Genomic DNA, 26,116 nt, shown 5'->3' on the forward strand with positions numbered 1-26,116 from the left:
GTAATGGTGCCAAATCTCTAACACAAAGACCACTACTATAAGTTTTAAATCATGAGCGGGGTAATTCTCTTTATGCGATCTCAATTGCCTTGATGCATAGGCCATTACTTGTCCATCTTGTATTAGTATGCAACTTAAACCTTTTAAAGAAGCATCCATGTGCACCTCATAAGGTAGTCTTGGATTCGAAATTATCAACACAGGCGCAGTAGTCAACTTCTTTTTCAACCTCTTAAAAGCATTCTCACACTTGTCATCCTAAATAAAAGGTTGATATTTATAGGTCAATCTCATTAATAGAGAAGCAATCTAAGAGAAACCTTGGATAAATTGTTGGTGATATCTGGCTAATCCCAGAATACTTCGAATCTCCATAACTGAATTGGGTCTCTCCTATTTCAACACATCATCTACTTTATGACGATTAATAGAAATCTTATCTACTGACACCATATGACCCAAAAATCTTACCTCTCTCAGCCAAAACTCATACTTACTAAGCTTAGCATACAATTTATTCTCTTTTAGAATCTTGAGAACAATCTGAAGATGCTTGGCATGTTGTTCCTCATCTTCAAAATAAACCAATATGTCGTTGATAAATACCATAACAAAATAATCTAGATATGGTTTGAAAATATAGTTCATGTAATTTATAAAAACCATATGTGCATTAGTCAAACCAAATGGCATGATAAGGAACACATAATGCCCATAACGTGTCCTAAAAGTTGTCTTAGGTACATCCTTTTTACAAACTCTCAGCTAATGATACCCTGACCTCAGGTCAATCTTGAAAAAGACCGAGGCTCTAGCCAAATGATCTAACAGATCATTAATTCTAGGTAAAAGGTACTTATTATTCACTGTCACCTTGTTCAACTATAGTAGTTGATACATAACCTCAAATTACTATCTTTCTTCCTCACAAATAATACCAGTAATCCCCAAGGTGATACACTCAGTTTGATGAACCCTTTATCAAGCAAATCTTTAATCTATTTCTTCAATTCATTCAACTCTAAAGGTGACATCTGATATGGAGTTTTAAAAATTGGCTCACTACTAGGAACTTAAATCTATTAAGAACTGAACTTCTCTTTCTTAAGGTAATCCAGACATCTCTTCTGAAAGTACATCAGGAAACTCACTTACTACTTTGATCTTCTTAATGCCCCTATCACAAACACTGCTAGCTGTAAATATCACCATATACACACAACACCCCTACTTGATTAACTTCTCTGCTTATGCAACTGACAAAAATATAGTCTGCTCAATAGAATTGGTCCCTACTGTTAACAGAGGCCAAGACACTAGCTTCTTGGAACAGTCTAGCATAGCATTATTAGCTGCTAGCCAATCCATGCTAACTGTTACATCAATCCCATTTATGGGAATGCAGATCAAATCAATTACAGATACCCAATTCTCAAATACAATTTCTACTTTCAGACAAGCTCTACTAGTAATACTCGAGGATCCTGAAGGTGCCATCACTTTAATCAACATAAGTAACTCTTTTAGCTCTAGTTTCAGTCTATTTACACATTCTTCTAAGATGAAAGAATGTGTAGCTCCAGAGTCAAGCAATGCTTCTATCCTATTATAAAAAACAAAGATTATACCTTTAATCAAATTCAAAGATGCTCTAGCCTCATCTTATGTCACTATGAAGACTCATCCTAAAATAGTTGACCACTATTCTGTCATGTCAATTCCTCCTCTAGACAATATATAGTGATATAGCCTGGATTCCCACACTTAAAACAGGACCAACACTTGCCCATATGAAATCTACCATAGATATTACACTAAGGTGACCTTCCAGTAGTAAAAGTAGGATTTAGAACATTTGAGGCTTGTCTTGATGGTTTTGAAGGCCTAATTTTGACCCCAGTACTCCTCTACATTAGACCTCTTTAAACAGTCTAGGTTTGAGAACCTCTAGTAAAACTCCTCTTCCTAAAAGCTCTAGAACTACTTGAGCTATAAACGGGCTTCTTCGAAACACCGCCTGACGAACCCAAGGAAGAAGTAAACCTTCCAATACTATCTCTCTTCTTTTCAACCTCAGCTTCTCTGCCTCTCATCATAACTATTCTTAGCTTATGATACATTTCTTCATAAGTGGTCACATCAAATAAGGCAATCTGTTGTCGGTACTGTGGACATATTTTCTCTAACAATTGCTCTGCCTTCCGCTTTGTGTCATTGTGGTATTATAAGTATATGGAATAGGCCAACAAATCATTGAATCTCTTGATAAACACTTCTTCATCTAGATCCCCTTATCTGAACAAATGGAATTACTCCTCTTTCTTAGTATGAAAAGATGCTGGGAAGTAGTAGTCAAAGAGCACCCTTTTGAATTGCTTATAGGAATGCTTTACACCACCAGATGGCCTAACTGAATCTCACCATCTCTTAGCTACTCCAACCAATTGAACCATAACCAAAGTCACCTTTTGTTCTAATGTACAGGTCACTACCTTAAATATAGTTGTGAGGCACTCAATCCATTATTCAGCTTCTCCTTCTTCATATTGCCATCAAATGTTGGCAGACTAAACCTCACAAAAGTCTTCTAAGCTTAGTCAATAGACGGATCAGTAGCAACTCCCACATCTTGTCTACTACCTGAAGTTTGGGATGGCTGAGGTCTACTATGAGCTTCCTCTTGCACTAGTCTCTCTTGACATTCTCTTTCATCTGCTTGATCTCTACCCCTTAATAACACATCATGATCTCATACTATCCTTTTAATATCAATCGTCATGTTTCTCAATTCTTCTAACAAGCCATCTCTTCTATCAGCTTGTTGAGGCTCATCCGGTTGAACCTCTAGCACAGGCTTATCCTCTACCAAATGCCTTGATACTCGAGTACTTTATGAAGCCCGAGTACCTCTTCTTCTCATTTTCTCCCCTTCTAAGGATCAAAGTAAAAAAAGGTAAGCAAAAGGGAAAGAATAGTGTAATAAAAATATATAAGTTGCTAAATTCTAAAATAGATGTAATAAACAATTAAAGTAGCCAGATCTCGTAACTTAAAAAATGGATACCAACTATTTGTAATACCCTTAATAACATTACTGTACAACCCTCTATAGATTCTAATAATCATTATAAAATCATTTATTTTGGAAGCTTGTTATCCTAAAATAATCATTTCAAAATCTTTTCATAAAAAATACTCAAGTTACAAAATACTATACAGTGGTAGTATTATGCCTCAGTACATCACAGTCAATAAGAAAATATATTCAATCTAAATTAGGGCTCATATGCCACGACATATGGCACAGAGACCTTAATGTCACTCTCTGTGTCATATACCACAACATGTGATCCCTTGTTGACACATGTGCATGCACATATTAGAATCTACTGTCAAATTTTATATTCTGATATAAATTTTAAAAGTGCACTGTTTTCACATCCAATGTTCAATTGGGGTGGTTCAAGTACCCACGTGAATCGTGTTTTAAAATCTAACTAATAACACTAATTTCGTTAAATCTGATATTTTGTTTGAAAATTGGACACCTAAGTGGATTTTGATGATTTTAAGTTAAAATTTGCAACTTGACCATCTCCAATTGAAACCATAAGTCATTACCCATGTTTAGGGCCTTGACCATGTCTAAATAGACAATATACACCTGATTGACCAATTATATACACAATATAATACACGTAAACACTTTTAGCTTGTAAATCACCCATAACACATAATTTTGACCAAATTTCTTTTTCTCATTTTCATTCTTATCCACGGCGAAATTCTACAATATGCACATAAACATATACACTAGCCTACAACATCATTCTAATAGCATACACATAGATATAGACATACAATGGGCTAGATCTCAAAAATCACACACACACATATATTCATATATTCACAAGTTATACACATGTATTGTTTCCTATGGCAACTTCTACACACAACCACTACTATTTACTCAAATCATTACACCAGCTTACAATGGGCCTTTTAAAGGAATCTCTACTCAGCCATTTCCTTTCCTTTGCTCTACTACTATCAGAACCTAAAAAATATAAATAACCACATGTGAGATCAAAATCTCAGTAAAACATGTTCACTAATATAAAAAACTATGTCAAAGCATCAAAACTTAAGTAATAGCAAATTTATATCAAAAGTATATAAAACTCTCTTATGAAATGTTTGCACATAATTTTCAATAATAGCATGATCATTTATCCGCCTAACCTCTAAAGCTCCCCAACACAAAACTATAGGCTCTACTAGATCAATCACTTATCGACTCGAGATCACTTTCAGTGGTAGAAACACACAGCCAAAGGTAATCTATCCCACATACAGACTATGATTTTTCTCATTTCATATACTTGTGATAGAGGCATCATTGACTCCTAACCGTACCCTAATGGGCACGACAGAGTTGCTAGACTGCTCGGATGTCCTATAGTAATAGTCCTAATATAAAGCTGTACTAGATGTCCCATGGTATCAGCCCATAATATGCTACACCGAATGTCCCATGGTGCTAGCCCAACCATATGGATGCATTTACTCATATCTCCACACATAGACATCCACATATGCCTTGGGTGAACTCCCACCCCCTATGATCAAGCTTTTTCACATAAGTTTTACTGTTCTTTCAATTTCCACACTATATACTTTTACACACATAACATACATATATATATTCATTCAAAGGTAAAAATCCTTAAACTTTCCTTCATAAATCATTTCATACTAAAAACCGTTTATAATCCCAAATCATGCATAGAAACTACCAAAACAAAGATTTTACAATTATACTGTTATTTCTACACAATTACAATAGTTAATAAACATAATAAACTACAAGGTTACCTCAACCTTTTTGTTCAATACAAAGATTTATCCGTGTTCCGCAACCCTATTCGAGTTCTTTTCACTATTCTACTCATCGCATGCAAGAATCTACACAATTTAGGCACCTAAAGTCAATGACCTCATTGAATAAAAGTGCCAACTACTATAATTCAACACCTAATTGTTATCATCTCCCTTAATCACATTCATTCACGTGCATTACTACGAAATATCACTCATAATAAACATCAATTTCCTCACAACCAAATTCTCTCTCACTACTCTCTCTCTAGATTAGGTCAAATCAAACCTAAAGATTTAAAACTTTATCGTACTGACTTAAATCAGTTACAAAGTACTAGTTTACTCCTAGAAGACCTTTCCATTACTATAGGGTAAGAAATTATCTCCTTAAAACTTCTAAATTCAATTTTCCACTAGTTAAAACTAAGAAAAAATAGGGTAGTATCAGAGGTTAAGGTAATACAAGACTTACCTGATAAGTAATAGGTTAAAAATGTTGTCGTTTCTCCCAGAATCACTTGTCTTAATGAAGAACTCTTGCTTTTCCACACCAAAATCCCTTCCTCTTTATTTCCTTTATGTTTCTCATGAGCTGCCACGACCTCATTTATCATAATTTTGTACCATATGCTACGATGCATCCATCCTCTGCTGCGGTGTGTGGCAGAGTGAGGGTAATCCTCACTATTCTCACACACTCTTCTTCAAAACAATGTTCTTTCACTCATATCTATTTATATAACATCACAACTAGTTAATACAACACTTCACTATCCAAAATCCTAATCTCACATTAAATCACTAATTCAATCCTTAATCAGTATTAATGGAGGAATCAAAATTTGAGATGTTACACTATTAAATTATCAGCCCATAGATTTACTTAGAGGAAATGAAAAGGGTATAAAGAAGTGTATTGATCATGCATATCATTATTGTATAGCCATGTGTATGTGTAGACTTGATATCTAAATTACATGGTTTTTATACTGCTCCACATACTCACTAACTATTCTAACACACAAGTAGTTTCTTTAGATTATTCAATTATTGAGTCCTTGACTTATGTTATGGTTACATTTATAGGTAAAGGCTCTGATAAGAGCAAAGGAAAGGAAGATAGATCTGAGGAGATGAGATTTATATAGCTCTCCCCCCCTGTTTTGGTATTGTAATAATTTATTATGTTAATATGCCAACTTATGGACATATGTTGGTTTGTTTCACTTGAATGATATTGTGACTATGGTATCTCAGCCTAAGATGTTGTAACTGTGATGAAATTGTTGTAAGGGGCCGAGATGCTAATTTTTAACCCTTATGTTGTGATAACCCTATATAAGGAATTTAATTAATCCAAGTTATTATAATGGTGTTTCTATCTTGTGTACTATGTCCTAGTAATGTCAAGGCAGATATCACAACATATGGTGTCCTAAGTCCTCTTACATTTCTTTGACCAATTGATGCAAGTCCAAGTGCACACATGTCACCTATATTACATAATGAACAAAATTTAATCAAATAAATGTGTGTGACATAATAATTCATATCATGACATGTGGAATTAATTATTTATAAGGGAGAAAAATAATGAAGTGAAAATTAGGGATGCTACATGTGTAAAACAACCTTGCCCCATGCACAAATACCTAATTAGGTCAATAAAGTCAACAACTCTAAATTATGATTTTTATTTAATATCTCACAAACAAAATTGAATTTTCAAAATCTAATTTCACATTCATTCTCCAAGGCATAAAACACATTTAATCCAACAGCAATCCAAATTTTCATAAAAATTATATTTTTTGACCAAAATGTATCTAATGCACAAATTTGACCCTTAAACAATTGTATCACAATTAAGACTATAAGTGGACCAAAGTGAGGAATATAACATGTAAAATTAGTCATAAATGAATGGAATAAGTATTTAAACAATGTATCAAATCACGTAAATCAAAAATTGACTAATAAATGTGTGGATTAGCTCATGTTTTCAGAGGGAAAAAGGGAAAAAAACGTGATAAGAGAAGAAGAGGAAGAAGTCTCTACAAGGGCAAGAAGTTTCTAGCACCTGGGATATACTTTTAACCCATTGCTTACTGGGTAAGCTTTGTACCTCTATACTCTCCTATAAACTGAATTGGGTGGTTTTAAGGGATGGTTTTTTTACTCAATAGTCATGATAAGGCTATTAGATGTTAAACTAAGGATTTATGATTGATTTGGTAGTTAATAGTTGAGCTTTAAAACTATAGGCATAATTTTAGCCTTAATTGGGAGGTTTAAAGTGTGAAAATCTTATGTTGGTAATAAAGAAGTTAATAAAAGTTGTAGAAGGTTTATGAAAGGTGAATAGGTCTTAAGTTTTTTAATGGAAGTGATTAGATGCTTAAATTAGTTTAACTATACTAATAAGTACTTATGTTCAATTTAAAATTAACTTATAGTGCTTAATTATATAAAATGAGCAGTTCACTAATGTAAAATGAGTAGTTTATTGCTAATTTGAGCAGTTGATAGTAGAAAGGGAAAATAGTACCATATGTAACCCTTTTAGAAACAGAAGGGTTGAGGTAACCAGATAATTCATTATATTCATTAGCATGTTTAACTATTTATAATTTATTTTTAACTAATTTACAATATTTCATAATGTGTTGTAGAATTTACATGATTTTGAATTGATAAAGTTGAAAATAGTTTTGAAATGTAACATGTGTTCATATCTTTAGTGGTTTTAAAGGTTTTTTATAACAAAGAAATGCAAATAAAGCAAGTATAGTAGCTTTTTAATGTGCGTGTGTGTGTAAAGTCAAGATCATGATATAGGGCAAGAGTTCACCATAGGTAGAGTTGGGTAAAAGTTCATATGACATTGTTGAAACCTTAGGACTCCAAGTGCAACTTATACTCTCCTTAGTGCTTGAAAGGTTATAATGTTATAGAATTTCTCTTCTTAGTATTCAAATAGGTGCGGTGTTGGAGTTAGCATCTATGAGATGCAATATTAGACTAAATGACACCCTAATGTTATAGGGGTAATCTATGGTCTGGAAGTAGGATAGAACACCTTTGGCTAGGTAGTTTTTCCATGAAAGGTGAGCTTGGATCATTGATATTGAATTAATTTAATGTGTAGTCTATGGATTCATTTGGAGGTAGAATGGTGGTTTGGATGTGTAGCATGATCATGGATATGAAATTGATTGTATAACTATATGTATATGCAATACCATGTGATTTAATAGCATTTCATTTACTTGTTTATTGTTTTACTTGTTAATAAGTGGCTCTTGATTATTTTTGTTACTAGGACTCTGTCTCACTATATGGTTATTATTTTACAAGTTTAAATGATGATAATAACAAAGGGAAAGACTTAGGAAAGGAGAAAGGGGTCTACTATGTCACCATACTTTTGAATTGTGTAATAAATTGTTATATTAGAATGTGTTTGTATATAAGTTATCGTAGGAATGCGTTAATTAATACACTATATGTAAGCGTATCTTAGCATTGAGATAAGAAAATTGTTTGATATGGCTTGTACCCAAAAGGGGGTGAATTGGGTGACAATGAATTTTTCTTGATTTATGTACCCGAGTGAATGCAATCAAGGAAAATGAAAGTGAATAACAAAATAGTTAAGGAAGCAAAGCTTTAACACAATAGATTTATCCTAGTTCAACCCAACCAGTTAGCCTACATCCAATCCTCAAGATCACCCTTGAGATTTTCAACTATAATCACAAGCTTTGTGGGTACTTGCAACCTCAATACAACACTGAAGACTTAACTAGCCTTATTTCAACAACAATACTTACTACAACTAGCTAGTTATTACAATTCACTTAGAAAATCTCTTTCCAAGATTTTAATCTTAATTGTAATGAAAAAAAATCTCTCAAGGAATAACTCTCTATAACAAGTAGATGAAATACAATGAAAGCTTATGAACTAATGAGAGCTTTTCATAAATCTATCAAAGAGTTGTTATAAGAGTGAATCCAAGATCTTTGATGCACAAAATAATGTTTTTAAGAATGCTCAGACTTAAAGAGTAACTTACTAGATAGATAATTTATTGCACTCCAAACTTGAAATGAGTCATATATAAAGTCTAATAGAGTTTCAAACTATTGGAACAGTGAATATAGCCATTAGTGACATTTCAAGTGTGGAACTATCTCATTCACACATGAAATGAAGTATGACCAAGTTTCAATCTTTTATATATGACTATTCAACCATGGACACCAGATGATTCATGTGTGATTTAGAAGGTGTGAACTTTGAGCCATTTTATGTGACAAATCAAGCATGGATCCCTCTCATTCTCATACTTGAAATGGCTAACAGAAAGCCTATGCCATTTTGGATGACAATTCACGCTTGAATCCTCAATCCTTTCAAGCATGGATTGTCATGTAGAATTCTCATTCTTTATATATATGATAAATCACATAGGAAAGCCTTAGTGGATTAAATGATAGAAGAACTTAGCTTATTTAGGTGACAAATCATGCTTGAGAATATTATGAATCAAGCTTGAATTGGCTTGATTGGTTTTAGGCTGTTTTATATTAAATTTTGGTTCAAGTGATCATGTGACAAATAAAGTATGGAAATTCTCCTTCCATGTATGAATTATCAGTTCTTCTAAATGCAATATGATACTACATAACTATCCAAGTGTATGTGCATATAATATTTAAGTGTGGATTAGAGCATAGAAGCTTTACCAAGACATTTCACATGTACAAGTGACAAATCAAGCATGGATCATTTTTTATCCAAGCTTAAAATGTCATGCAGTATGCCCAAGTAACATATCAAGTGTGAATCAATTCTAATTCAAGATTGAAACATCATGCCGTGTAATGTCTAACTTTTATGCTCTAATTCAAGCATGACTTGCTTTATTTTCAATCTTGAGTTGAGTACATTAAGTCCTCATATGCATAAAAATGATCATCTCAAGCATGAATCATCTCAAATCAAGCTTGAAATGAAAAATTAAACACAAGTGCACTCTAAATGTATGACATTTAAGATCAAAGGACTTCTGAACCTAATTGATTTAAAAATAGTGCATTCTTGTAAAACCAATGTCATGTGATTATATTTAAAAGATGCATTCATATTAAATTAATGACATGTGAGTAAGCTTTCATAGTTTTCATATTAAATATAAGAGAAATAAATAATTAAACTTATAAAACTCTTTCTTCTCTTGATTCTTTATGTTCTTATAGGTTTTATCACTTCAATGAATCTTGAAATTTATACAAGTCACAAGCACCTCTTCTCTTGGTTTTGTGATCATCAAAACACATTATTAACAAAATTGGGTGAAATGTGATAGGAGGGCTAAGATATTAGTACAATCACATAGTTATATGTTTTGAAATTGTTGTAATGTGTGAAATTTGGCCAAGAAGTGAATATGTGTGTATATATGCAAAGTAGCCCTCTTTTGATGTGAGTCAAGGCAATTGAGTGGCCAAATTTGGTTGTGCATATGTGTTGGATGATGTGATTACTTAATCAGGTGGATATTGTCCCATTAGATGTGATCAAGTCCTTAGAAAAGGCTAATGACACAAATTTGTGAATTGAGACATTCAAGTATGGTGAAATGACATAAAGTAGTCATTTTACTTTTAAATTTCTAATTTTTAAAGGAAATATTGGATTGAAGTAAAACTTATGTCATTAGTTAGATTATGAAATAAGCTACATGTGGACACTTGAATTACACTAATTGAACTTTGTATGTGAAAACCATGCGTACCAAAACTTCATTCTTGATGAACTATCATGACAGCTATTGTTGTCATCTATGCTGCAACATGAACAAGTTCTTCTGTGCTATATGTCATAGCATATAGCAAACATGCTGCAATATGTGTCTAGTTGGGCAAAAATGACTCTTTTGCCCTTATTTTTTTACTGTGTTATGTTTATGCATTCCTTTACACTTCTGTTGTGCATAAATATATATATATATATATTGGACTATTAACATTTTTAAAGATTATTTTTTAGGATCCCAACAATGCCATATTGTTTTCCTAAAGTCCTATCGACTAGTTGTCATATGTGCATATATGGCAAAAATGACAATGTGGCCTAGTAAAGGGATGTATTTGCGTGTAGAAATGTATTATATATGTTATATGTGAAGTTAGGCCAACCTTATGGATTGAAGAAAATGAAAATATGTCCAAATGTGTGGAAAGGGTGATTTAAAGGTGAAACATGTGTATGTGTGATATTGTATATTGAATTGTTCAATCAAGTGTGATTTGTCTATTTAGATGTGGTCAAGGCCTAGAAGTGGCCAGTAACTTGCGGTTTTAAATAGTGATGCTTAAGTAGTGAATTTTGACTTAAAATGGTCAAAATGTACTTGGGTGTTAAATTTTTGAATGAAATGTCATATTGTAGTGAAACCAGTGTATTGGTTAGATTTTGAAATAAGTTTTGTGTGGGCACTTGAATCACCGCAATCAAACACCGAATGTAAAAACGACACACGTCTGAACTTTGCATCAAAAATAACTATTTAACAACAAATTTTGGTGCGTGCATTGTGACGCATATGTCAACATGCCACAGTGCACGGTATAAAGCATGATGCTAATGCCTCTGTGCTACATGCCATAACGCATGTGGTATGAGCCACGGCGCATGGCTCATATTTTGTTTATATTTTATTGTTTTGAAGTTGTTCCTTTTAAGATTTACATATATCTAATTGAGTGCTTCCGTTGTGTGCTATTTGGTTTTACTTATAACATTTTAAGATGTTAACTAAGGTTATCGCTATTCTAGCAAAATAATACTAAGCTACACTAATGTAATATTAGTGTGAACTTAGGTCAATCTTTATGAGGAGGCTTAGTGGGAAATTTATGTTTGAAGTATGTTACAAGTTAAAAGGTGTGTGGGATAGATTTAAAATCAAAACTAATTAGCTAATTAACCTAATTTTAAAGTGAATAAAATGGGTGTTTACAAACCTATTAGAAATAGGAACTCTTATGTGAATTTGGTCACCTATTATTGTTTAATTACAACCTAACTAGTTTGGTTTCTTCTCTTTTCTCTTTAGTTTTAGTGACTTAGTTATATTAACAAAGGAATCAATTTCTAAGCAAATAGAGCAAGGACCATGGTTTGAACAACAAGTGATAAGACAGTTAGAATAAGTACTTTGAAACAAAGCAAATTTATCATGAAATTCATCAAAATTAAAATCATTACCATCTATAGTGTCTTTGGGCTTTGTACGATCATTTCCTTGAATTCCCCTCTCTTTGTCATCTTCAATCATCTTTAAGTCCTTGCATATCCTTGCATGGCCTTTTTCTTCTTCAAATTCCTTATCATGAATGAGATTAACTCCACACAATGTTGCTAGAAAATTTCCTATAGTTGAGTAACTTGCTTCATCCATCAATTTTTCCACCTTTTCACCCTCTTCTTGCTTTTTGTCCATGCTCTCACTTGAATTGGTAGTTTCTAAAGCCTTTATTGTTGTTTTGATTAGGCTTCCATCCTCATGATTGGAAATCCTAAGAACATTAAGAAAATGATGTTTGCTTATGCCCATGATACCTACAACACAAGGAGAAATACCTTTTTCATAATTAAGCATAGCAATCAAAGAAGATAAATTCAAATCATCCCCAAGAGACATGTCTAAATGCAAATCCTCATCAAGAAATCTAAACTCAATTTCTTTACAAATCTCACATGAAACTCCATCAATGCAAGCACAATCAATACTAAGCTCAAATTAGATGACAAAGTATTACATGTAAGAGGCAAAGACAAAGCATGCTCATCTACTAAGTCATCAATAACAATTTCAATAGCATTTAGACCTAGTAAAGAATAATCTTCATAAGAATGTTTTATGGCTTCATATATATTAAAGCAAACATTCTCATCACCACATTTAAGGTCAAGAGTCCCTTTATCCATATCAATGAGGGTCTTTGTGGTCCTTATGAATGGCCTACCTAAAATGAGTTTATCCTCCCCATTCCCCTTGCTAGCCATATCTAAAATATAAAAGTCAACCAAAAATAGAAGATTTTTCAAACTAACTATCAAATCCTCAATAACTCCTTACAGTCTCCTAAACCTTCTTTTGGCCTATTAACAAATCATGTTACTAGCATGCAAACAATCAATTTTCAATAAAGCATAAATGGAAGATGGCATCACATTTATTGCTATACCTAAATCAATCAATGTATGAGAAAACTTTAGAGGACTAATTTGGCAAGGGATAGTGAAGGCTCCAAGTTCATCACACTCTATGGGAGGTTTGGGATTCATAATAATACTAATAGAGGATGGAAATTGCACTCTAGCATTGGGTTTAAATTTCCTCTTATTTGCGCCACTCCTTAAGAAATTTAGCATATTTAAGAATGTTCTTAATCAAATTTAAAAGTGGCACATTCACTGTATCCTTGGACAAATTATAGTGATTGTCTTAAATGTCCCTAGTTGGTCATCTATAAGGGATCATAGATGAAACAAGACTAGTATGACTTTAATTAATTATCAAGATATAAATTAAAGTCATAGGCACTTGAAAGAGTACAAGGTGTTGGACCAAACTGCTATAAGAAAGTTGTGTGGTACAATCATAAGCTTATCTCATATGCAACTATATCATTAAGCCCTTTGACCTGAGATCTTCATGGATTCCTTCATGACGATCATTGAACTTTGACCTAGCCCAAAGTCACCTTTGACCAAGTAATCATAAAGGCTATGATTAAGTTTAGTGATATTCATGTAAAGGAATATGAGTGGTCAAGATGGAATTTGTCCCTCACATTAAGTGAGAGAATTACTAGGCCCCTCAATGAGTAAGATTAAGAAAATGTATGGCCATACTATAATAGAAAGGGTTTTTCCATTGCTATAGTCAGTCCACTCAAATATCAAGAAAGTAATGGTCAGGTAAAGGAGAATGACAATTATATGTCTTACATTTGACCGAAATATTACATAACAAAGGGATGTGATGCGATTACATGATAGGTTGCATTGAATCATTAATCCCCATATGAATTAGGTTGTTGCAATGTCTTACTAGAGGCCACTTGTAACTTGTAGGCTAATAGTGCAATTAACCTACTACCAACTTCATATGGGCCTATAACATCACACACAAGAACAGCTCAATTTGAGCTATAATGTCTAAGTTCATTGGATCTGGAATATGTCTAGATTCAATAAATGTAATATAGGGTGAAATTTAAAATATAATTATATATATATATATATTATATTCATATGTGTATATATATATGCATATATATATATGATATATAAAATTAAATGTATAATATATATATATATTGTTTGAAATATCTATATATATATATTTGTGTATATATATATAATATAATATGTATATGTGATATATATTATATTATATTATATTATGTTTGTTTTAAATTTAATTTTATATAATAGATTAAATTTATTAACATGATACAAGAGAATATCATGTCAATTTTATAATTTGAATTTATAAGATAAATTTGAATTAGATATGATATCATGAATTAAATTTATGACATAAATTTAATTAAATTTTCTTAGGCTCTTTAAGTAGAAGATGAAAATCTTGATCTATATACTATATAAAAATAGGGACGTGCTTTATGAAGTGTGAGTTAGAAAAGTTCTAATGGCAAAAAACTTTGAGAGTTATGAAATACCCTATAGAAAGGAAAACTAATGTTCAAAGAAGAACGGACACTGGAAGTGCCAACACACTATTTGAGTTAGAGAACTGTTCATGTGGATATCAGTAAAAGGAGCAAATCTATGTTGTTAGCTCTTGGGATCGAAACTCTTGAAGAGAACACACGCCAAGTTCAAAGAATTAAAAGGTAACTCTTCTATGCATCTTGACTTAAATGAATTCATTCGATTCACATTAAGATAGGGACTTTAAAATTTTAATCTTCTACTACGCCTCCCTATCCAACAGTGGTATCAGAGCAATGGTTGAATTTTTGTTTAAGTTAGGTTTTGGCTGATTATGTTCTTAAATCATCATGTCATGAACTTCTTTAGATGAACGTTGCTTTGAGATTTTCAAAATTTATGTGATATTTTTGAAATCCATATATTTTTTCATGTGATGTTTTTTGAAATATATATATATATATAAACTCATTTTATATAATCAAATTTATATGAATTTAAATAAATTAATATGATTAATATTTAGCTCTATGATGTCATTCTCAATATGACTAATGTTTGTCTATATGATATGCATTCTCAATATCATTATTGTTCATTCACGTCCTCATATGGTTTAGGCTGGATTGTCAATATGATTGATGAATTTAAAGGGTATAAGGTAGCAACTCATTCAAATATAATAAGCTTTTCAAAAGCTTCGGGGGGTGCTGCCCCTTCACTCCACCTTGGCTAACTCTATATAGCACAACCTAATTCATAATTTATAGCCTTTCATTATATATGAATTGTTTATTTGTTGTGTTTTCTTTACCTTGAAGTTGTTTAGGCATGGTGACACATATGGCTCTAGTTTTACAAGGGTTGTCAATTTTAAATATGGCTTGCATGTCGTGCTTCTCTCTATAAACTCTAAATGTACATTCTCTTCTCATTTTAATCCCTTCTTATGTATAAACAAGGTTTCTTGATGTAATTTATCTTCTTAGAGAGGTCCTCTCATTAGCTTGGGATAGATATAGGTTAAGTCAACCATATTGTGTCAAGTTTAATTATGCTTTCCATTAGATTATAATATGCATGATTTTGTATGAGATACAATTGCTTTCACATTACATGATTATTAAATTAATAAATCAAATCCTCTAATCAAAATATTAAGTCATAATGCTATCAATTAATGAATACTTGTCAAAATCTAGATCACTCAAATGTAAGATCTTCCAAAGTATATACATTTAGGTTATCTTGGTAAGACAAGCATGAGTAATAGTTCTACTCACAAAGATTTATTATTGTTTGACTTAATTGAGGTTATCAAAATAGTTTTGGACCTCAAGGCATTAGATGTGATTGAACATGCCGGATCATATGATGATTAAATCCTATAATGAACTAAGAGTTGCATGTGATGTAATTGGTAAATGAGTTACCTATCTAAATAACATAATTTTAAGCATCCTGCCAAAGTGGACTTAAATTTAAGTGAAATATGAGTCTTAGCCCAGTAATCAAATTTAAGCATTATTAGTTTTAGTAGGAGATATAAAATTAACTTTGTGTATTTTATTGTATAATCATGTTGACAAGTAACACTATGTTGCTCACCGCAAGTGCACAGGTCGTAGCAAGTAATATAAAATGAGTAGAGTATCGTTCCCTCAAGGATTTGTTTAGAAAACTATAATCAAGCAAAAGACTAAGCAAATTTGATCAAGTTGAGCTTCACAAAGTTAGGTGAAAATGATTTTTTTCAAATGAAACTAACACTAGAAAATAAAGAAAAGTGAGTGATTCACAAACTTCTAACACAATTTAGGACCTAGAATTATTTATCCCCCTTTTCATTTCATAACACCAAAATTATCTCTCGTAAATGCTTTTAATGAAAATAAGTGCTAACCTAAGGTTTTAAAAATACTTGGACAAGCTCTCTCAAGTCATGAACAAGTGTTTAGTTAAATTGATTGCATAATCTCTTGTTACAATTAATAAAACTCAATTTTAAACACCAACCCTAATGTGGCTATGTAAGGCTAGCAAGTATATCTCTATCTTACTAGCAAAACCATCCATTCAACATGCAAATATCAAGTTCTTACACAATTTTACCCAAGTTCTATACTCAATCTAGCCCTCTCAAGCATCAATTAAGTGAACCCAACATCTAAATGGTGGCCAATCAAGTAGAAGCATTAAGGAAAGAGTAAAATAAACACATATATATCATTAATCACAAAAAGAGAGGAGAAATATGGTGTTAATCCATACAAGGGTTCTAAATAATCCTAGAACAAAGGGTTTAGCTACTCATAATCATCCACAAGCTACAAATATACAAAATAAGTGGACCCATTTCAGATTACAAGAGAGGAAAGGGAAGATGAATAGAAAAACTGAAGAAAATGAGCTCCAAATGTCTTTAAAGCTTCAATCTCTTGATCCCAACTCTTCCAATGCCCAAACCCTAGCACAACCAAGCTCCAAAAGTGTCTAAAAGTCTGAAGAATATGTTCTGGGTCGAGCTCTCAGCTTATATGTATCCTAGCCAACTAATTTCTGATAAATAAAACGCAGCGTTTTTCTGACAGCGGCGAAAGTCGCGAACGAAAGTCACGACTTTGGGACAACTTTGGCAGTTTTACACTGTTTTTACAGCTAACGAAAATCATTCATTTTGCTCTTGATTTCTCCATCCAAAAGCCTTCCAAAAACATCCACAAAGCTCCAGAAATGCTTCTAATCAAAACTTTAATCAAAATAACATGAAATTAGGCTAAAAATATCAAATTCAAGCCAAGAAGACAAGCCCAAAACAAAATGCACATTTTCTTAAATTGGGCAATAAAAACATATACAATTAAACCAAAATGGACTAGAATCTAAGGAAAATGTGATGAAATAACATGAACTTCTAGATGTTAACACACCCCCAAACTTAAATTTTTACTCGTCCTCGAGTAAAACAAGTAATAAAACAACTAGATTGACCAATTATTCATCTACTAAGCATGCATGAAAATATCCTCACTAGTTGCTTTAAATATATATCAAAGAGGATAGCAGTGAAATATAAAGGAATACTCGATTCACAAATTAAGATCATGCTTTCCAATAATTTAGAAATGTGTGTGTGTGAGACCAGAGAATGATTTTCCTGCAACTATCAAGTCAAAATGTAACAACTCAATATACATGAAACAAGCTCAATATCAAGACTTCATATGCCTAAACTCTTCTTCTCTCTCCACTAAAAGATCACTTCACATAATTCAAAATCAATGAGACTTTATAAGCTTGTAGCGTGGTCGAAGATTTTGGGCTAATTGAAATGAAAGGATAAATGGAATTCAAAGAGCTTGAGATAAATGACAATGAGAAGCCAACCATTCCATCCTTACTAGCCAAATACTTTCCTCCAAACTTATCTCAAATACCATTCCTTGTACTCCAAATTTATTGATATTGAAACTTTTTTTTTTGCAATTTTTTTCATGTATATTTCTATTTTTTTAAACTTTTTTTTAGGAGCACAATTAGTAGAACTCCAAACTTCATTTCCATTCCTCACACGTAAATTTACAACAACAACACCTCCTTGAATAACTAAACCAATCTTCCCTATTAGCACACAATTTTTTTATCACTTATCTCAAGAGTAAGGTAGTTCATGGTTTTTTTAAGTTGTAAAGGCTAGGGTCTAATGTAGGTTCCAAAAAGAAAATACATAAGATTTTCAATTTCAGGCTTAAAAAAGGGGTTCAAGTGGAAATGATGCAATAGGTGGGCTTGAAAGGCTCAAAAGCATTTGAAAGAATGCCCAAATCATATTTTAATCTCATGCAAAGTGATTAAAATGCTTAAAGAGATTTCAAGATAGGTTCTAGAGTTTCTCAATTGAGAAAGAAAATGCACATAAACTTACCACTAAATTTCCTAATAGAGGCATTCAAATCATTGTCTAGTTCAAAAGTGCAAAAGAAAATTTCACAAAATTATTAGAAAGCAAGCCTTAACCCTGCAAATCAAGCATGCCAAAATATTTATCACAACTTCCTATAAAACATACAGTTTAAGCAATGTTCTATCATTGGATTATACATTCTATTCAACAAATAATTTCTCAATCTAGCTCAAATTTTAAAAGAGAGGAACAATAAATAGCTAAGTTTCAAAATTGAAGTTCATGTCAAATCAACCAAAATAATACCCTCACCCCCAAACTTAAATTGAACAGTGTCCTCACTTTCAAAAGAGGAAAGTAAGGGCCCTTTCTCATGCAACTATATAACCAAACAACAATAGAAAGGTTGCATGAGAGACACAAAAAGCACAACCTGTAACAAAAGAGTATTTCAACAATATCCACAGGTAACAAAACAACCATAGAACTAGAATTAAGACAAGCTAATCTATGTGATCTCTTGGGAACTTTGAGGTAGAGAGGAGGATGAATGACAAATGTGATTCATGCTAAAGAAGAACGAAAGTGGACAAAGCTCAGGTGGCTAGAATTATGGATAGTGACAAGGGAAAGAACTTGAAAGATTTAGGGGGAAAAGGTTTGTATTAAAGTGATTGAGTGAGGTTAGCATTCATTGAGGGTAAAGTTTGGGCAAGAGAAAAAAAACAAGAGGAAAAAATTCTTTCTCTTTTTTTAAAATTTTTAACTTTTTTTTTGAAATTTTTTCCAAAGTCATGACTTTCAGATTAGGCTTAAATTCAAAGTCGCGATTTCATCTTCTCTGGACGCTTATCAGAACTTTTGACAGCAAAAATTCTGCAGCAATTTGTTTTCAAAAATCTGATTTGTTCACCCCTAAAACCTCTTCCAAACACTCAAATCACTCCAAAATCAATCTCTAACCATCATTCATCAACCATACACAATTTTCTTCAATTTAAATGCAATCAACCCCCAAAAAGAACCATTTTTCATGGGAATCAAACCACAAAAAATTGCATTTAATTCAATAAGCTCAAAATAATTACCAAGACAAGTTTATAAGCATAAAAACAACTTAAATAGCTTGACTTCCCTGAAATTTTCCTTCCTTTTGTGCTCTTTTGTTCTTTGGGCATATTTCTTGCTTCTCCAAAGGCTTATACTTCCTCATATCTTCTTGTTAACCTATAAAAGAGACAAGATCACACATAACTTCACCAAAACAACTAATCTACAAAAGAAAAATCAAAAGATAAGGTTTAAAGCTTGGGTTGCCTCCCAAGTAGCGCTTGTTTTATAGTCATTTAGCCTGACTCTTCTCTCTTCAAGAGGCATCAGATAAGGGCAAGGTAATTGCTTCATGATCTACCTCACCACCCCAGTAATGCTTCACTCATTGTCCATTGACTTTAAATCTTTCTCCTTCACTGCTCTCTAGCTCAATAGCACCATGAGGAAATGCTTGGACCACATTGAACGGTCCCGACCATCTAGATTGAGTTTGCCAGAAAATAATCTCAATCTAGAGTTGTACAAGAGTACTTTTTGGCCTGGCTCAAATGCTTTGCATAAAATTTTCTTGTCATGCCATCTCTTTGTTTCTCCTTGTATTGCCTAGCATTCTCATAGGCATTTAACCGAAATTCATCAAGTTCATTCAGTTGGAGAAGTCTCTTTTCACCCACGGCCTTAAAATCAAAGTTGAGCTTTTGAATAGCCCAATAAGCACCATGTTCTAGCTCTACCGGTAGATGACATGCTTTCCCAAAAACTAACCGGTATGGAGACATGCCGATAGGAGTTTTGTAAGCCGTTCGATAAGCCCACAATGCATCATCAAGTTTGGTGGACCAATCTTTTCTTGCCACTCCTACCGTCTTCTCAAGTATCTTCTTGATTTCCCGATTAGAGATCTCAGCTTGCCCGTTAGTTTGAGGATGGTAAGCAAGTGCAACCTTGTGCTTGACACCATATTTCTTCAAGAGAGATTGAAATTGGTTGTTGCAAAAATGAGTACCACCATCACTCACAATGGCTCTTGGTGCTCCAAAGCGGGTGAAAATATGCTTCTTCAAGAACTTGAGCACCACTTTAGCATCATTAGTGGGAAATGCCGCCGCTTCGACCCATTTTGAGACATAGTCTACAGCCATAAGGATATATTGATTGTTGAAAGACATGGGAAATGGTCCCATGAAGTCTATGCCCCACACGTCAAACAATTCTACTTCAAGCATGTTGTTGAGTGGCATTTCGTTCCTTCTAGAGATATTACCCATCCTTTGGCACCTATCACACTTTAAAACAAAGTCATATGCATCCTTGAATAAAGAGGGCCAATAGAAACCACTTTGCAAGATTTTAGATGCTGTCTTGTCACCCCCAAGTGGCCTCCATAGTCAGAAGAATGGCAACATCTTAGAATTTCTTGTTGCTCACACTCAGGAACACACTTTCTGATCATTTGATCAGCACATTGGCGAAACAGATAGGGTTCTTCCCAAAAATACAACTTAGCATCATGGAGAAACTTCTTCTTTTGATGAAACTTCAAATCAAAGGGCAAGATGCCACAAACAAGATAGTTGACAATGTCTGCATACCACGGTGTTTGAATATTGTCAACCTTAAAGAGTTGCTCATCAGGAAAAGCTTCATCAATAACAACATTACATTTAAGTTGAGCATCAGTACTCAACCTAGAAAGATGGTCCGCCACTTGATTCTCAGTACCCTTCCTATCAATAATCTCCAAGTCAAATTCTTGTAGAAGTAGTACCCATCGAATTAACCTTGCTTTAGACTCCTTCTTGCTGAATAGGTACTTTAAAGCTGAATGGTCAGTGTAAACTGTCACCTTAGTACCCACAAGATACGATCTAAACTTGGTAAAAGCAAACACCACTGCAAGAAGCTCTTTCTCAGTCGTGGTGTAGTTTTCTTGAGCATCATCAAGTGTTCTGCTAGCATAGTAAATTGGGTGAAGCACTTTTTCTTTCTTTTGGCCAAGCATAGCACCCACAGCAAAGTCACTAGCATCACACATCACAATGAAAGGCAAACTCCAATCAGGAGCCATCATGATAGGCGCAGACACAAGTCTTTTCTTCAACTCTTCAAATGCTTTCAAGCATGAATCATCAAATTTAAATTCAGCATCTTTCTCAAGAAGAGTGCAAAGAGGCTTGACTATTTTGGAGAAGTCTTTAATGAAGCGGCGATAAAATCCCGCATGACCAAGAAAACTTCTCACACCCTTAACATTAGTAGGTGGAGGAAGTTGCTCAATCACTGAAATTTTGGCTCTATCTACCTCCAAGCCATTTTTGGAGACTCTATGGCCAAGAACTATGCCCTCCTTAACCATGAAGTGGCATTTTTCCCAATTCAAGACCAAGTTGGTCTCTTCACATCTTTTCAACACATTGGCCAAGTTGATCAAACATTCCTCATATGAATCCCCAAAAACTGTGAAGTCATCCATGAAGACTTCCATAGTTTGCTCAATCATATCAGAGAAAATTGCCATCATACACCTCTGAAAAGTGGCCGGTGCATTGCATAACCCAAAAGGCATGCGCTTGAAAGCAAAAGTTCCATAAGGACAAGTAAATGTCATTTTTTCTTGATCCTCTGGAGCTATGGCAATTTGGTTATAGCCTGAATACCCATCAAGGAAGCAAAAGAATTCCCTTCCAGCTAATTTGTCAAGCATTTGGTCGATAAAGGGAAGAGGAAAGTGATCTTTCCTAGTAGCCGCATTTAGCTTCCGGTAATCCATGCATACTCTCCACCCAGTGACAGTGCGAGTAGGAATTAGCTCATTGTGGGTGTTAGCCACTACAGTCATGCCTCCCTTTTTTGGAACGCATTGAACTGGACTCACCCAAGAGCTGTCAGAAATAGGATAGACAATGCCCGCCTCAAGCCATTTTAAGATCTCCTTTTTCACAACTTCCTTCATAATAGGATTCAACCTTCTTTGATGTTCCACAGAAGTTTTATGATTGTCTTCAAGAAAATCTTATGCATGCAAATTGAAGGGCTAATACCCTTTATGTCGGCAATAGTCCACCCAATAGCTCTCTTATGAGCTTTCAAGACTTCCACAAGTTGCTCTTCTTGTTGTTCATTCAAGTCCGCAGCAATAATCACTGGCAAAGTATTGTTGGCTTCTAAATAGACATACCGAAGATGAGAAGGTAATGTCTTCAACTCAAGAGATGGTGGCTCTTCAATAGAGGATTTCAAAGATGGTCTACCAAGAGAAGATAAATCTAGAGATTCAAATTGGACACGGTTTCTAGGATAAACCGGTGATGCATTCATGATAGCCATACACTCTTCTCCATCTTGAGTCTTTAATTGAGCTCCTAGTAACAAGGCTTCTAAAAAATCATTAGGAATTGCCTCATTGAATTCTTCTTGTGCAACTTGATCAAGCATATCAACAAAGAAGCATTGCTCAAGATCATTGGGAGATTTCATCAACTTGTGCATGTTAAAAGTGACTTGCTCATCATCCACCCTCATAGTAAGCTCACCTTTTTCAACATCAATCAAGGTTCTAGCGGTTGCCAAGAATGGTCTTCCTAAGATAATAGGAATATCACGATCCACCTCACAATCAAGGACAATGAAATCAACCGAAAAAATGAATTTATCCACTTTTACAAGAACATCTTCAATAACACCACGTGGATAAGCCAAGCTTCTATCCGCTAATTGCAAAGTCACGGTTGTTGGTCTAGCTTCACCCAACTCCAATTTATTGAAAATAGAGAGAGGCATAAGATTGATACTAGCTCCAAGATCACATAATGCCTTACCCAAAAATTTATTCCCAATATGACACGGAATTGAGAAGCTACCGGGATCCTTCAACTTTTGAGGTAGTTGCTTAATGATATCCGTACAACTCTTGGTTAGAGCAACCGTCTCAAACTCATTGAACCTTCTCTTTTTAGAGAGCACATCTTTCATGAATTTAGCATATTTGGGCATTTGCTCCAAAGCTTCCACAAAAGGAATGTTGATATGCAATTGCTTGAACATATCAAGAAACTTTTTGAATTGGCCATCTTCTTGTTGCTTCCTAAGCCTTTGAGGAAAAGGTGGTGGAGGCACATATTTTGGCTTGGCCTCTAGTTGCTTTTTCTCATCACCAACCTTTTTGGCTTGATCTTCATTCTTTTTCTCTTCTTGGTCATTCTTCGAGTTGTCACACTCTTCAACCACAATTTCTTCATTAATCACTTCATTATCAACAATCACCTTAGTAGCACCACTACTCACACCACTTGCACTTGGCATAAGAACTTCGGGTAATTGCATCCCACTTCTCAAAGTGATGGCTTTACACTCCTCCTTACCATCCCTTTTAGGATTTGGAATGGTGTCACTAGGGAGATTACTTCTTGACATAGCATTCATTTGTGAAGCTAATTGCCCCATTTGCACTTCGAGGTTCTTGATTGCGGTATCATGAAGAGTAAGAGTTGCCTTAGTTTCAACTCTTGCAGACTCTTGATTACTCAAGATTTGTGCTAGCATCTTTTCCATTCTAGACTCCTCTTCTTTAACCGGCATTGGCTTTGGTGGAGCTTGAAAACCCGGAGGGTGAAGTGGCTTGACATTAGAGGATGAAGGTTGATTTGAAGAATTCCCTTGACTCCATGAAAAATTAGGATGATTCCTCCATCCTGAGTTGTATGTTTGAGAGTAAGGGTTGTTGTGAGGGTTTTGAAACTTGCCCATATAGTTGACAGACTCAGTGGTCATATAAAGAGGACATTGATCGGGCATGTGCATATCATTGCATTGATTGCACACAGTTGGAATGGCTTGGACAGCATGCACATTATGAGAATTTCCCCTTTGCATTTGAGATTCCAACACATCAAAATGCTTGTTCATTGCATTCAAGATGGATACAATCTGGGAAGAGGAATCATCTTTAGCACTAGTCACCATTGATGTATTCCTTCTATCCGTGTTTTGAGTGTTGTTCGCAGACAATTGGTCTAAGAGGCAAAAAACTTCATTGACAGGCACATTCCGATATCCCCCATTTGTGATAGAATCAACCATGGCCTTCGAAGATGGATTCAGACGATTACAAAAATCTGAATCACTACCCATTTGTCCACTCCATGATTAGGGCATTTCTTCATCAACATCTTGTATCTCTCCCAAGCTGCATAGAGATGTTCCTCTGGATATTGCTTAAAGCTAAGAAATTCATCTCTTGCTTCCACTGTTTTATCATCAGAGAAGAATGGGCTCTAAACTTGTTCTCAAGATCCTCCCATGAACCAATAGAACCTTTGGGAAGATTGTTGAACCATTCTTTAGCCTTGTCTTGTAGAGAATTGGAAATAACCGCAAGCGCAAGACATCTTTAGGCACCCCATTTTGTCTGAAAGAATCACATACTTCCACAAAAGACATCAAGTACTTGTTAGCATCTTCATTGAATAGACCATGAAACACACCATTCATTTGAAGCATTGTGATCATGGCGGGCTTGATCTCAAAAGTATGTGCTTGAAACTCCGGCATTCGAATACAAGATTGAGTACCCCTCAGATTCTGGTTAGCAAAGTCATTGACTGAGGCGGTGTCATACTGGTCTTCTGCCATGTTTACCGATTCAGGAGTTCTTTCAGAATTAGGAGACTCAGTTTCTTCAAAGATTGCCAATCCTTCAAGTATCACTTCTAATCCTTCTGGGCCTATACTTGCATATGCCAAATGGGTACCTGAAGAAGAAATAACCCAAAAAGTATCAAACTAAAACAAAAGCACTGAACAAAGACAAAATAAAAATCTAGAACTGATATCTACAAAGCTCAAGTGAAATCTAACATTACTAGTCTAAGGTTGATCAAAATATTTTCAAAAGCAAATCCCCGGCAACGGCGCCAAAAACTTGTTGCTCACTGCAAGTGCATGGGTTGTAGCAAGTAATATAAAATGAGTAGAGTATCGTTCCCTCAAGGATTTGTTTAGAAAACTATAATCAAGCAAAAGACTAAGCAAATTTGATCAAGTTGAGCTTCACAAAGTTAGGTGAAAATGATTTTTTTCAAATGAAACTAACACTAGAAAATAAAGAAAAGTGAGTGATTCACAAACTTCTAACACAATTTAGGACTTAGAATTATTTATCCCCCTTTTCATTTCATAACACCAAAATTATCTCCTCTCATAAATGCTTTTAATGAAAATAAGTGCTAACCTAGGGTTTAAAAATACTTGGACAAGCTCTCTCAAGTCATGAACAAGTGTTTAGTTAAATTGATTGCCCAATCTCTTGTTACAATTAATAAAACTCAATTTTAAACACCAACCCTAATGTGGCTATGTAAGGCTAGCAAGTATATCTCTATCTTACTAGCAAAACCATCCATTCAACATGCAAATATCAAGTTCTTACACAATTTTACCCAAGTTCTACACTCAACCTAGCCCTCTCAAGCATCAATTAAGTGAACCCAACATCTAAATGGTGGCCAATCAAGTAGAAGCATT

The 26,116-nt window shown here is 34.0% G+C and overlaps 1 non-coding gene across 1 annotated transcript; it reads left to right on the top strand.

Annotated features, from left to right (window-relative positions):
- Window positions 1-24,730: 24,730 nt before the first annotated feature.
- On the top strand, window positions 24,731-24,836 carry LOC129312220 (small nucleolar RNA R71). The gene has a single exon (XR_008593472.1). It is a non-coding gene; the product is annotated as a small nucleolar RNA R71 (small nucleolar RNA).
- The last annotated feature ends 1,280 nt before the right edge of the window (window positions 24,837-26,116 follow it).

Source organism: Prosopis cineraria, unplaced genomic scaffold, assembly GCF_029017545.1.
Source record: "Prosopis cineraria cultivar Desert tree isolate PC_DT_omini unplaced genomic scaffold, ASM2901754v1 PC5, whole genome shotgun sequence".
NCBI lineage: Eukaryota > Viridiplantae > Streptophyta > Magnoliopsida > Fabales > Fabaceae > Prosopis > Prosopis cineraria.